This window comes from Rhinoderma darwinii, unplaced genomic scaffold (genome assembly GCF_050947455.1).
Source record: "Rhinoderma darwinii isolate aRhiDar2 unplaced genomic scaffold, aRhiDar2.hap1 Scaffold_454, whole genome shotgun sequence".
Lineage (NCBI taxonomy): Eukaryota > Metazoa > Chordata > Amphibia > Anura > Rhinodermatidae > Rhinoderma > Rhinoderma darwinii.
Genome location: NW_027463961.1, coordinates 76,319 through 91,793, shown reverse-complemented (window position 1 = coordinate 91,793; position 15,475 = coordinate 76,319). Strand labels below are relative to the sequence as shown.

At 42.8% G+C, this 15,475-nt stretch overlaps 1 long non-coding RNA gene across 3 annotated transcripts in view; it reads right to left on the bottom strand.

Moving 5' to 3' along the window:
• Positions 1-12,695, bottom strand: part of LOC142717121 (uncharacterized) — a 109,274-nt gene extending 96,579 nt beyond the window's left edge. For all 3 annotated transcript variants that reach the window (XR_012871791.1, XR_012871790.1, XR_012871789.1), the window contains exons 1-3: positions 12,603-12,695; positions 12,323-12,437; positions 1,073-1,178 (exon numbers count right to left, since the gene is read on the bottom strand). This is a non-coding gene — a long non-coding RNA (uncharacterized LOC142717121). The remainder of the gene's footprint in view (positions 1-1,072; positions 1,179-12,322; positions 12,438-12,602) is intronic.
• Positions 12,696-15,475: the final 2,780 nt, after the last annotated feature.

The window sequence follows — 15,475 nt, the reverse complement described above, 5'->3', positions numbered from 1 at the left end:
AGGCTGATACAGAGGGAGTATTACAGACTGATGTCTATAGAAAGGAGACGTCGGTCAATTCCCTTCTGCACGCTACCTCAGCACATCCACATTCCACTACTAGGGCTGTCCCAGTTGGTCAATTTCTGAGAATGAAGCGGATCTGCTCTTCTGAGGATAAATTTGAAGAGCAATCACAGGACCTCAAAGAGATTTCTAGCCAGGGGATATAGCCACAGATGCATCAAGCAGGGATACAGTCGTGCCAAAAATACGGAACGAAAGAACCTGTTACATTCGACAGGTATAAAAAAGAAAGATCAGAAGGATAATAAAATTAGATTCATCTCCACTTTTAACAACCAGTGGCAAATGCGATCAGTTCTGGAGAAACATTGGCCGATTTTACATACAGAACCTGCATTCTCAAAGGCTTTACCAACTAATCCTCAGATGACGGCTAGAAGGAATAAAAATCTGAGAGACTTATTGGTGAAGAGCCATTATGTACCATTACAATCTAATCCTTTCTCTACACGAGGCCCTATTCAGGGGTGTTACCCCTGTGGTGACTGTGTGGCATGTGCCAACATAGCGCGGACAACCTCTTTTAATTCCGTTAAAAACAAACGTCATTTTAAAATCCTGCATTATATATCATGCAGCACAACCCATGTTATTTACTACGCAACATGTGGATGCCCAAAGGTCTACGTTGGCTTAACATCTAGACAACTCAGGGTCCGGATTCGTGAACATGTGAGGGATATCCTGGCTGCGAAGGATGTCAGCGATTTAACACTTTTGAAGACGATCCCGAAACATTTTAAATTACACCATGGATGTGACCCTAAAACCTTTTTGGCGTGGGGCATAGACATGGTACATTGTGGTGTTAGAGGGGGAAATGCGAATAAGATCTTGGCACAAAAGGAGTGCAGATGGATCACTACCCTTGGAACTATGACCCCCCTAGGTCTTAATGAGAAATTGAGCTTCTCTGCTTTTCTATAAAATATAAATAATGGTAGCCTCGTCCATTGCAAATAAAATATTTTAGGCGATTTTAATTTATACTATATACATGTCCTACCTTGGTTTGCTATTAACTGCATATTCTTGTGTCCAGGTTTAGATTCTGTTGAACTTTTTGCAATGTGAGGTGTTCTTCCGGACGGCTGTGACGTTATTGGAAACATCTGGAAAATAAATATTCGATTTATCACAGATTGATATAGTGATGAGAGAACGAACATTCAGTCCTTATACTAAAATATCAACTATGTCTGAAACAAATATCTTGTATGTTACTTCATGATGCTACTCTTTTGAATATTATTGTAACAATTTCCCCTCCCCCCCCCTTTTTTTGTTCTTAATTATTGATTTAATATGTGCTTTTTCTGTACACTATAGAGATATACTCTGTATTTTATAATAAACAGTATAATTTCACTTTTTCACCCCCCCCTTTTTCTTTTCACTTAGTCACGATTCACGATTTACGTTTATTCCACATATTTGCTGTATTTAATATTTATATATATATTTATTTCACTGACTTATTGTCACTTTATATCTTAACTCATTTTTTCGTTATAATTTTTATAACGATTTATGATGTGATTATTATGAGTAATATTTTCACTTTTTTTCACTGTTCTGCATATATTCTTATTATTTTTTGAATATACCTAGTTTTGTCCATTTTCATATCACTTTTTCACATTTTTACATTGTACACTTTATGTTTGCGTTATGTTTCGCTGATATATATAATTTGCCCTGGGGCATCTCCTTTTTTTACATGTATCATAAGGGGTATATACCGTGTGAGTTTTTCCAGAGGAGTAGCATCGATCACTAATAGAGATAGAGACATACGTAGTTGTAAGATACTTACCTCACTTTGGGGCTGCGCATGCTGCAGGGATGTCGGGTCTGTCCCTCGGTCTCCTCTCTTCAATACGCCGTCTGTGCGCTTGCGCCATCTCCATGGAGACGCGTCTTTGGAGACGCGCGGGCGCAACAGCGGTGTGACGACAGGCGATCGAGGTATTGTGACCTTTGACACAATCTCGCGCATGCGCCGTGGACCAATGAGGAGTGAATCTACACGGAACGTTCAATCTAGTATGATGAGGGACAATATATAAGGAGGACAGGATATAGTTTAGATTATACCCCCTGAGGAAGCTAGAACAGCGAAACGCGCGTTGGGGTGTTATTCTTTGTTACGTGGACCACGTGGATCGCAGGCTCACCATTACATTTATGGGTAAGATCTGATTTATTGGCTCCTTCTGGTTTTTTCCAGATTGGCAATCTTTTCACCACTGGGTACATTCACGGTATATTCCCTTTGGATATATGGCACCGGGGATTTCCTCGGAGTACTTTATTTAGACGGCCAAGTGATACGCTCATTATATGTGGAGACATGACTGTGTGATTTTGTAGCATGATGGGCAGCAGATTATATTGATAATGCACTATTGCAGCTTACTTACTGACGTCATGGGTTTTTTGTATACTACTTTTGTCTATCACATATATGCCCTTGTGTTATGTATACCATGTCCCTTTGGTAAGGTATAGCATTTATACCATTCCTGCGATTCAATATACTGTGGAGTGATCCATATATAACTTTCCTTTTTTTAGAAACCTCGCTTTGTTTATAAATACGTATGTTATATGGTGATATATTTATATGCAATAACATTTATTTTTTACATTATGTGTAGCCTTGTGACTCTTGGTTCTCAATTTCTTTATATGATGTAGTGGAGTCCTGCTACTCTTTGATTTGACATTTTGGGGGTACTGTGTACATATATGTTGGTCGTACCTAACCGCTTACTCTCTCCTGTGAGACATTTATTCATAATAGATGTGTGGCCGGAGTCGCACTGATAAATGGTGTCGGATCTTATCCGCTTTTAGAAAACACTGCACATTTTGCATCGCCATAATCTGAGAGCCAGAACTTCTTTCTTTTTTCACCACCGGAGCCGCGTGAGGGCTTATTTGTTGCGGGACAATCTGTACTTTTCATTGGTACCATTTTGGGGTACATGCAATTTTTTTGATCACTTTTTATTACATTTTTTTGCAAGCCGGGTGACCAAAAACAAGCAATTCTGAGAATGTTTTTTAGTTTATTTTTTGCGGCGTTCACCGTGCACTATAAATGACCATTATATTTTATTCTGCGGGTCGGTACGATTACGGCGACACCAGATGTATATAAGTTTTTATGTTTTGCAGCGTTTGCGCAATAAAATCACTTTTTTATAAAATAATTTATTTTCTGTCACCATATTCTGAGAGCCATAACTTTTTTATTTTTCCGTCAAAAAAGCTGTGTAAGGGCTTGTTTTTTGCGGGACGGGTTGTAGTTTTGATCGGTATTATTTTCGGGTACATGCGACTTTTTGATCACTTTTTATTCTCTATTTTGGGAGGGGTGGTGACCAAAAAATAGCGATTCTGGTGTAGTTTTTTATTGATTTTTTTTGGGGTGTTCATCGTGCGGGAAAAATAACATTATAGTTTTATAGTTGGGGTCGTTACGAACGCGGTGATAACAGATATGTGTACTTTTTTTAACGGGTTCATTTTTTTTCTATAATAAAAGTCTTATTATAGGCAAAAAAAGCATTTAGTGTTTATAGAACTTCTAACTTTTATTTTTACACTTTTTTTAAAACCTTTTTATTATCTTTTTTTTACTTTTTTCACTTGTCCCACTAGGGGACACTTAGACTTGCAGCTCTGATCGCTGCTAGAGTACATTACACTACACACGTAGTGTGATGTACTCTAACTGTCATTGTGACGTGACAGTCACACTGACAGGAAGCCTCAGAGGAGCGGCCGGAGGCTGCTCCTCCGAGGCTTCCGTACATGGCAACCCGGAGGTCATTGTCTGACCTCCGATTGCCGTGACAAGCATCGGTAGCCCCCACGATCACTTCGTGGGGGCTGCTGATGTGCTTCAAACCACTTAAATGCGGCGACGGCAATCCGTCGCCGCATTTATGGGGTTAATTGCCGAAATCAGCGGCGATGGTCCGCTTACCGGCAAGGCTGGAGTGTCAGCTGTCGGGGACAGCTGACTTCCCGGTTCCCGGACACTGTCCGTTAGGACAGTGTGCGCCGGGAACTACTCCGCAATAGTACGTCTGGATGCGGGAACTAACCCCTCTGCAGGACGTACTATTGCGGAGCAGCGCGTGAAGAGGTTAAAAAAACGTCCCAAGAAGTGATATGCACTTCTTTTGGCGGGCGTCTTTTTACGTGCCGTTTTTGAAAAACGGCCGTGTAAAAAACGCCCCGTCGGAATGGGAAGATGTTTGTAGGCGTTCTTTCCGATTTTTTAGGCTTTTTTCGGGACGTTTACGGCCCGAAAAACAGCTGAAAACACTGCGTGTGAACATACCCTTAGAATAATGAAAGTGAAGTGAATGACTTTTGTTGACCGGTTCACACGGCGTGTATTTGACAAGTTTTTTTGTGTGCATTTTACGTGCCAAAAACTGCATAAAAAAATGCTTGATTACGCTTGATTTTGCATATTTGGGGGGATTTGTGTGTGTGTGTGTGTGTGTGTGTGTGTGTGGACGGGGGGGTGCTTGCCGCTGATTCTTCAAAACAGCGGATAAGTGGCTATGAAGTATCAGCGACGCCTGTGCATACTCCGCTCTGCTACACACACACACAAAGCACTGCTACACACATACACACAGTCAGCACTGCTACATACATACATTAACACACACACACACACACACACACACACACTCAGCACTGCTACATATATACACACACACACACACTCAGTACTGCTACACAGACACACACACTCAGCTCTGCTACATAGACACACACACTCAGCACTGCTACATACAGACACACACACACACACACACTCAGCACTGCTACATACAGACACACACACAGCACTGCCACATACATACACAGTCAGCACTTCTACATACATACACACATACAGCCAGCACTGCTACGTACATACACACTCAGCAATGCTACTTATACACACACACACACACACACACACACACACACACAGCACTGATACACAGACACACACTCAGCTCTGCTGCACAGACACACACTCAGCTCTGCTGCACAGACACACACTCAGCGCTACTACACAGACACACACTCAGCACTGCTACATACAGACACACACTGTAATGACCGGGGGTAGGGAAACAGACAAGTGAGCCCTAATCTACCCGCCACTCAGTCCCTGCCTACTTGCAACGACCCGCCCTAGGCGACAGGTTACAACTGGGCGACGGTCCCTACGCTCAATAAGTGCACGACAGACAGACAAGGGAACACAGAAGCTAAGGGAAATGGGGCCGTTGCCCACGGAAACGCCGTGAGCAACAAGAGTGGTGAACGAGCCGAGTCAAACCAGGAGTGTACGAGGTACCAAACGCAGAGCAGGAGAGTAGTGAACAAGCCGAGTCAACCAGGAGTGTACGAGGTACCAAACGCAGAGCAGGAGAGTAGTCAGTAAGCCAGGGTCAATATGAAGCAAGGACAAATAGTTCAAGAAGCTGCAGCAGGGCAAGGAAACCAAACGAGAAGAATCACAAGCAAGGAGGAACAGGAAAGGCAGGTATAAATAGACAGAGGGCGGGAGCTAGCTCCGTCTGGCCAGGCTGTGATAGGATGGCAGGCTTAGGAGTGGGAGAGCCTGAGTGGTGGAAGATGGAGTCAGTCTCACAGACATAGAAGCAGGTGCAGACTGATTACCTATGGGCGTTGATACAGAAGCTGTGCCTGGCAGATCCTTTACACACACACTCAGCACTGCTACATACGGACACACACAGACGTGCTACATACATACACACAGTCAGCACTACTACATACATACACACACAAACACTCAGCACTATTACACAGACACACTCAGCTCTGCTACACAGACACTCAGTTCTGCTACACAAACACACTCAGCTCTGCTACACAGACACACTCAGCTCTGCTACACAGACACACTCAGCTCTGTTACACAGACACACTCAGCTCTGTTACACAGACACACTCAGCTCTGCTACACAGACACATACTTAGCTCTACTACACAGACACACACAGTCAGCACGGCTACATACAGAAACACACACACTCAGTACTGCTACATACAGACACACACAGCACTGCTACATACATACACACGGTCAGCACTGTTACATACATCGACACTCAACACTGCTACACACACACAAACACACACTCAGAACTCCTACATACATACACATACACACTCAGCTCTGCTACACAGACACTCACTCAGCTCTGCTACACAGACACACACACTCAGCTCTACTACACAGACACACACACTCAGCTCTACTACATCTGACAAGCTTAGCTCCGCACACCGTCCACACTGACAATACATCTAGCGCCAGGGGGGGGGCCGGGGGTCCGCCAGGGGGGGGTAGTCGGGGGTCACGAGAGCGGGTGTCTGTGAGAGGGGGACAGACAGAGACACACACTCAGCTATACTACATCTGACAAGCTTAGCTTCGCACACTGTCCACACTGACAATACATCTAGCGACAAGGGGGCAGGGGCCCTACGGGGGGCCGTCGGAGGTCACGAGAGCGGGGGTCTGTGAGAGAAAGGGATAGACAGACACACACACACACACACACCTTACATGCAGTGCAGCCGGTCTTCATAATGGCGCCTGCTATCTCCCTACAAACAGCTTCTCTGCTGTGTGACTCTGACCTGCGTCTGTGCAGTAGAGAGCCAGATAGCAGAGGCAATGGACAGGAGCCGTTCATTGTGTCCTATGCATTGTGCTGCCGTATTCCATCTCTGTATGTGTCGTTAATCAACACATACAGAGATGGAAAAAAAAATCGGCAGAGAAATTATAGAAGTAAAAGTATGAATACATTAAAAAGTAGAAAGTGACAACACAAATAAATAATTTATTTCTTTACATTATATTAAAAGCAATATAATAATAATAATAATAAATAAAAATCATGACACCTTCCCTATAAAATGTTGGCCTTAACCTGCCTATTGTAGGTCTTTAGGGCCAAGCATTTTTGGATTTTTCATCCTCACATTCCAAGAGTCATATTATTTTCATTTTTCCATCAATGTAGGAGCGCCTGTTTTTGTGTGGCAAGTTGTATTTTTCAATGCCACTATTTGGGGGTACATAACATTTTTTCATTAGCTTTTCATTTTGGGACGAAAGAAAGAAAAACCCCCACAATTCCACCATTTGTTTTTGATTTATTTTTTTTACCATACATCAAAATGTTACTTTATTCAATGTGTCTGCATGATTATGGTAATACCAAATATAAATTTTTTTATGTTTTATTACTTTTACACAATAAAAACATGTTTTATGGAAAAAAAAGTCATTTTTGTGTTGATGCATTCCGAAATACATAACTTTTTATATTTTTCATAGATAGAACTGTATGAGGGCTTGTTTTTTGCGGGATGAGTTGTAGTTTTCATTGGTACCATTTTGGAGTACATATAATTTCTTGACTAATTTTTATTTAAAAAAAAATTGTGGAACAATTTTTTAAAAATTTTATTTTTATTAAAATAGTCTTTTTTTAAAACGGCTTACCGCCTGCACCACGTAAATTAACAAGCTAATAGACTGGTCCCCGCACCTGCAGCCTGTCAATTTACGCGCTGTATTTAATAGAACAGCGTGCTTCTGCACACAATGCCATTTGCAGGATCGGGGTGTCACACTGCCAGCTCCATCCTGTACTGTGAATTTATCAGTTCCCGGTCACAAAAACCCTAAACACAGTTTGTAGTGATTTACATGGGGAAACGGCAGGGAACACACAGATCATGTGTCCTCTGCTAACCTGTGCCACCACAGTAAGGGCAGATACAGACGGACGTTGCGTTTTTGCGCGCGCAAACAACGCAGCGTTTTGCGCGCGCAAAAACCATTTGACAGCTCCGTGTGTCATCCGTGTATGATGCGCGGCTGCGTGATTTTCGCGCAGCCGCCATCATAGAGATGAGGCTAGTCGACGCCCGTCACTGTCCAAGGTGCTGAAAGAGCTAACTGATCGGCAGTAACTCTTTGAGCACCCTCGACAGTGAATGCCGAACACAATATACAGCAACCTGTTAAAAAAAAAAGAAAAAGTTGGTACTTACCCGAGAACTTCCCGGCCGTTGCCTTGGTGACGCGTCCTTGGTGACACGCCTCTCTTGACATCGGGCCCCACCTCCCTGGATGGCGCGGCAGTCCATGTGACCGCTGCAGCCTGTGCTTGGCCTGTGATTGGTTGGAGCTGTCACTTGGACTGAATTGTCATCCCGGGAGGTCAGACTGGAGGAAGAAGCCGGGAGTTATCGGTAAGTGAGAACTTCGTTTTTTTTACAGGTTCATGTTTATTGGGATCGGTAGTCACTGTCCATGGTGCTGAAACAGTTTAACTCTTTCAGCACCCTGGACAGTGACTATCTCCTGACGTCGCGTACCGGAAATTTTTTTGCCGGGTTCATCTCAAAGACACTCCATTTGGATGTTTGAAATTCATCCTTTTGACAGCTGGTGCGCTGTTTCAGTCGGTTCGCACGTAAGTGTTTCCGTGCGACCTGCGTGGTTTTCACGCACCCATTGACTTCAATGGGTGCGTGAAATACGCGGAGATATTGAACCGGTCGCGTTTTTTGCGCAGCAGTCAAACGCTGCGCAAAAAGCACGGACTGTCTGTACTGCCCCATAGACTTGTATTGGTCTTTGCGTGGCGCGTGAAAACCACGCGGCCCGAATACACGTTCGTGTGAATCCCCCCTAAAAATAATAATAATAATAAATCATAAAAACAGTAAACCATAACTATACGTTTAGCAGCAATTTCCCACATTTTCAATAACATTTCAAAAGTCTATTTTTAGGGAACAGTTCAGTCCTGACGAGGCTTTGAGGGGCTTATATATTAGAAACCCCCATAAATCACCCTATTTCAAAACCGCATTTACAACGCTTTCTAACCCTTTAGGCGTTTCACAGGAACTAAAGCAAAGTGGAGGTGAAATTTACTAATTCAATTATTTTTGCAGAAATTCAATTTGAATCCATTTTATTTTTGTAACACAGCAAGTGATAACAGAGAAACACAACTCAATATTTATTGTCCAGATTCTGCGGTTTTTAGAAATATCCCATATGTGGCCCTAGTGTGCTACTAGACCCAAACACAGGCCTCAGAAACAAAGGAGTACATACTGGGCTTTTGGGCCTTCATTTTACACTCAACATTGCAATTGCAACACCAAGTAGGACAAGCCATAAGGTTATGCAAATCGAGGAAGTAGCAGGTGTCGAAGATCTGCAAATTATCACATTTTCAAGTACCTACGTAGCTCCAATCTGTGGCATGTGGGACAGGCATGAACGCCAGATTGAGAGCAAAGTTTTTCAGCCACATGAAACCTCAAAAATCAGATCAAATGTTATGGGATGATTGTGCAATGTCTCCTGTTCATTGACGTGCCCGTTATCGCCACTTGTCGCAAACGGAGAGAGACAGAATCCTTGAACTTCAGACATTGGTTTATCACTCCTGCAGATCGCTACGCACCTAGGCCGAGATGTCAGCACTGTTCAACGTTGAGTGTCCCGGAGGTTAGGAGAAAAACAACGAACGGGAATGACAGAAAGAGGTGCGCGGATGCGAATATATGCACGAACCGATCGTCTGATTGGAAGAATGGCGCATAACGATTGACTCTGTATTGCAAGTGAAATTGGACATCACATCAAAAAGCCTAGGGCCGCAACCAGTGTCGACACAAACCATCAAAAGGCATTTGAACGACATTGGGCTATGAGCCAGACGTGCCATTGACTACACACCACTGCTCTCAAAGGCTATCATGGTGCACAGCAAGACGGCAATGGAGGATGGAATGGAGGTCTATCCTCTTCAGCGATGAGTCCTGCTTTTGTCTCGGGCACAATGATAGCCGGAAATTGGTCTGAAAACCACGTAGGCAATGCCATGAAGAGGCCTTCACAAGGGAACGTGACACCGGCCCTACTCCCGGGATTATGGTGTGGGGTGGCATAATGTACAGTAGCCTGACCCCTCTAGTCTTCATTTCAGGTACACGAACAGTTCGGCGTTACATTCATTTGGTTGTGGAGCAATTTCTCCAAAGTGTCCCAGAAGCCAGTTTTCAACAGAACAATGCCAGGCTGCATGTTGCTCATGCTACTGTGAGCAGCCTGTGTGGCCTAAACGTGCTACCATGGCCTGCAGCGTCTTTTGGACTTGTCTCCCATCTAGCACCTCTGGGACGTCATTGGACAGCAAATGCAAGGGAGCTGCCAACAGCCAATCTTGATAATTTGCGTGCTCAAGTGCATTCAGCGTGGCATAACAACTATTAATAACCTCATTGATAGAATGCCAAGGCATGTACGTACGTGTATTTCTGCACTTGGCGCTCATACTCGGCACAGAATAAATCAAGGCGTTTGGAATATTTTGTTTCCATTTTTTTATCATTTGCATATTATTAACATGTCGATCGATCCTGTGATTTCCACAATTCCAAAACGTTTCCTCCTTGGTGTTGCAATTTTAATGTTGAGGAATCGGATATAGGTGTAACCCGTCAGTGTAATCCTGCCTGTGATGATACTGAGAGGACTGCTGAGAAGTGATCTCTAAAGAACAGGAAGGATCAGTCTCTTATAAATGGTGGATCCTGTGTTATCTATATATAGGTGTAACCCGTCAGTGTAATCCTGCCTGTGATGATACTGAGAGGACTGCTGAGAAGCGATCTCTAAAGAACAGGAAGGATCAGTCTCTTATAAATGGTGGATCCTGTGTTATCTATATATAGGGGTTATCTGTCAGTGTAATCCTGCCTGCGATGATAAAGAGATGACTGCTGAGAAGTGATCTCTAAAGAACAGGAAGGATCAGTCTCTTATAAATGGTGGATCCTGTGTTATCTATATATAGGGGTTACCTGTCAGTGTAATCCTGCCTGAGATGATAATGAGGTGACTGCTGAGAAGCGATTTCTACAATATTGTCACAATACCAGAATTTGGACTTCGATACCGATACTTCGTGTAGAATTACAATTTGAGATACCAAAACGATACTTTGCTAACAATAATAATAAAAATAAAAAAACCCCCAAAAATAAAAAGTCCTTCCACTTTCTGATTTGAGGCTCATGGTCTTATGAATTTTGAACCTCCATTAATGTAATTAATCCCATTATGTAGCTCACAGTCATAATGGGCAACATTGAGTTAATGTGTGAGAGAAGGTGTATGGGCAGCACAGTAGAACAAAAACCTCCAGGGCATAAGGGTGCCGGCCTCCAGGGATCCGACTTGTAAATCCCCAATGGTATACAAATGTAAGGAGAAAGAGGCAGCCTGTCCTGCAAGAAACCTGTGATCCTGTCAGCAAGGAGAGATGGTGAGAATCTATGTGTGTCTGTGTGTGTGTATGTGTGTGTATATGTTACAGTGTGTGTGTGTGTGTGTGTGTGTGTGTGTATGTATATGTATATATATATATATATATATATATATATATATATGTGTCTGTGTGTCTACATATTTACCTGTAAGTATATATTCCAGATGTGTGTATGTATAATTGCCTGTATGTCTAAATATCTGTCTCTATGTATGCACAGTATATATGTTCCAGTATGTGCGTGTCTATATATGTGGTTCATATTTGGTTTGTGTAGGGGGCGGCAACAGGGAGTCCCGCACAGGGTGCCATCCAACCTAAGACCAGTCCTGATCATGTGATATCTATATATAGGTGTTACCTGTCAGTGTAATCCTGTCTGTAATGATAATGAGATGTCTGCTGAGAATTGATCTCTACAGAACAGGAAGGATCAGTCTATTATAAGACTCAGTGGCCAGAGGGAAAAATGCAAGATTTTAGGATTATTTTGAAATAAAGATGACTTAAAAGAAAACAAATCTTAAAAATATTTTTAACATAAAAACTTGATTTAAACAATAGGTAATTTTCTGAGTAAGTGGTTAAACGGAGTTTCCTCAGATCCCGGCTGTTAATCACAGCTGGTGCCTCCAAAATCTGATACTAAGCCTAGTGCATGACCGGATTCATAGATCACCTTGTAGAGAACTTCTATGTGCAGTCACAGCTCCCTCAGGTCCTGCACTATGTATAATACAGTGTCTGACGTGTTACTGTAATGTAGAACTAAGGAGGAACCCCACCTTAACAAACCTCCCAATTCACTTTCTAAATTCATTATCACTTACCTCTGGTAACACCTCCTGGAATTTCCTCCTCCACTTCACTGTTATATGGTTGATCGCCCCTCACCCGCTCTTCTTCTTCTTCATCCTCCACTTTAATATCAGTCAGATCTTCCCCCTGATTTCACATATGTAACAATTCAGTACAATACAGCAGAGAGTGCGAAGAATCTAACAGATCAACATAAGAAATCGCCAAAATCTATGACCACATCTATGACCGCAGGACCAAAAAGCTCCGCACCCCCTATATAGATCTGGTATACGGCTCAGCTTCATCTACCTGATGATTCTCTGGGACATTGTGATTTTCCTCTGGACAGTCCTGGGAATACAGAGGACTGGGACATCTCTCTGGTGGATTTCTCCTACTGGATCCATCTGTAGGAAACACACAGTGACTGAATACATGACTACTGTATATCTGTCTATATATCAGACACTTCTCTCTACACTTCTATGTTTACTGATCAGAGCCGGAATTACAATGTTGAGGTCCTCACTACCGGTGTCGAGGTCCCTGCACCTTGTAAGCCACAGGCCTAAAGGAGACTGTGCCCTACCAGAGCGAACGGCGGGGCGTAACTGGCTCCCTGCTCCACCATAGTATTTACCTGTATCTGCCTTCTATGGACACAGTTACACATGAAAGTGGCGGGACACAGGGGCCTCTATTTTGAGAGTGCCCTGCAACCCAAAAAAATTGTCAGTGTGTCAAATGCTTATTAGCCTCTTAAAGGCTGTGTACACCTTTATAGACAATATTTCTATATGCTTTTATTAACCCCTTCACAACGGCCATACAGCAATATTCGTTCAAACCGCTGATGCCCCGGGCAGTTGTCATATAAATAAACATTGGCAGAATGGAAAGGGGTTTAATGTGTGCAGCGCTGCACTTTCCTGTCTGCCGGCTCTCTCCACAAGTGCCGGCACATCTCCCCCTTAGTTTAATCAAACTTATATGCCAAACCCCTGCAGATAGCACCCCAGCACCTGTAGATAGCGCCACTGAAGCTCCCACTAGGAGCAGAATGCTTTGCCAGAGCGTTGCCGTCAACTTGGCTAGGAATTGTGATCCTAGAGGGAGCCCCTGACGTCTCTGTCCATATATGGACAGTCACGACAGGGACTCCTCTGGGAGTGGAATCCACGGCCTATTTTTGACCTGTTTAAGACAGAACCATTTCTCAAGTCTGACGTGTCACTTTAAAGAGGCTCTGTCACCAGATTTTCAAACCCCTATCTCGTATTGCAGCAGATCGGCGCTGCAATGTAGATTACAGTAACGTTTTTTTTTCTTTCAAAAACGAGCATTTTTGGCCAAGTTATGACCATTTTTATATTTATGCAAATGAGCCTTTCTTAAGTACAACTGGGCGTGTTTAAAGTTAAGTCCAAGTCGGCGTGTATTATGTGCGTACATCTGGGTGTGTTTACTTCTTTTACTAGCAGGGCGTTGTGAATGGAAGTGGATGATGCTGATTCGTCAGCATCATACACTTCCATTCACAACGCCCAGCTAGTAAAACAAGTAAAAACGCCCCGATGTACACACATAATACACGCCGACTTGGACTTAACTTTAAACACGCCCAGTTGTACTTAAGAAAGGCTCATTTGCATAAATATAAAAATGGTCATAACTTGGCCAAAAATGCTCGTTTAAAAAAAAACAAAAAAAACTTTACTGTTATCTACATTGCAGCGCCGATCTGCTGCAATACGAGATAGGGGTTTGAAAATCTGGTGACAGAGCCTCTTTAAGGGTATGTGCACATGGGGCGGATAAGATGTAGATTTTCTGTTCTCCACATAGAGGTGGGACCCCCATATATCAGACATTTATGGCATATCTCTCAGATGAGAAGAGTAAAATGAAGACATTCCCCCCCAGACAATGAAGACCTGACTCCTGACAACCTGACACATGACGGATACTGGGGAGACATTGCTGACATCGCACAAGACGTGGTGCACACTATGCAGTCTGTGTTTTGATATGAACTGTGAGGTTCTGCAGCAGCTGAGGTGACATTATATATAAAGGGCACATGCAGTGTGATCTCTTATCATCATGTTATAGCGCAGGTGGAGCAGAGCAGAGTGATACATTGTTTTGTGGAATAAGATTCAGTATAAACTTGTATTTTACTCATTTAACCCCTTCCTGAACAGGACATTTACCGACATAGGGAACACCTGACACCCTGGGCTGGAAACCTGCAAAGGCTGGAAACCTGAGAGAACTGTGATTAAGGCCATTTATATACTTAGATTCTGTGGTCAACAGCGACTGCAGAAACTAAGCTGTAAGAAAGACGGGGGTCCTCCCTGACAGCTCATCGTCCCCACGCGACACGATGGACGGTTGTCATGGCAGCATGGGGGGCAATGAAGGTCCGCCATCTTTCTGCTCCTATAAACCCCTTAATATTAATCACGATATATTGCGATACATTAGTATTACAGTGATTTGTACCGGAGATCTAATCATCACTAGTTCAAGTCCCCCAGAACAGGAATACATTTTTTTTTGAAAAAACAGTAAAATAAAGTTTTCATTTATGAATAAAAATAATTTAAAATGTAAAAAAAAAACCTCCACAAACCCTTTTCCCATTTTTTCTCTAAAGTAACGTAAAAAACATAAACATAACTGGTATCACCGCATCCGTAAGAGTCAGAACGATTACAATATAATGTTATTTACCCGCACGGTGAACACCGTAAAAACATAAACATAACTGGTATCACCGCATCCGTAAGAGTCAGAACGATTACAATATAATGTTATTTACCCGCACGGTGAACACCGTAAAAACATAAACATAACTGGTATCACCGCATCCGTAAGAGTCAGAACGATTACAATATAATGTTATTTACCCGCACGGTGAACACCGTAAAAAACATTTTTAAAATAAAATAAAAAAACACTAGCAGCTCTAAAAATATAAATTAAAAATATTATAAAATGATCAAAAACTGCAGCTCGTCCCACAAAAAATAAGCCCTCACTCCGCTACATCCACGGAAAAATAAAAAAAGTTCTGGTTCTGATTATACAGTTTTTATTTTTTTTTCCAAGGACAATTAGGGTGTGGCTTCTTTGGTGGGTGTCTTATGGGGCGTGGTTTATCTCATGGGTGTGGC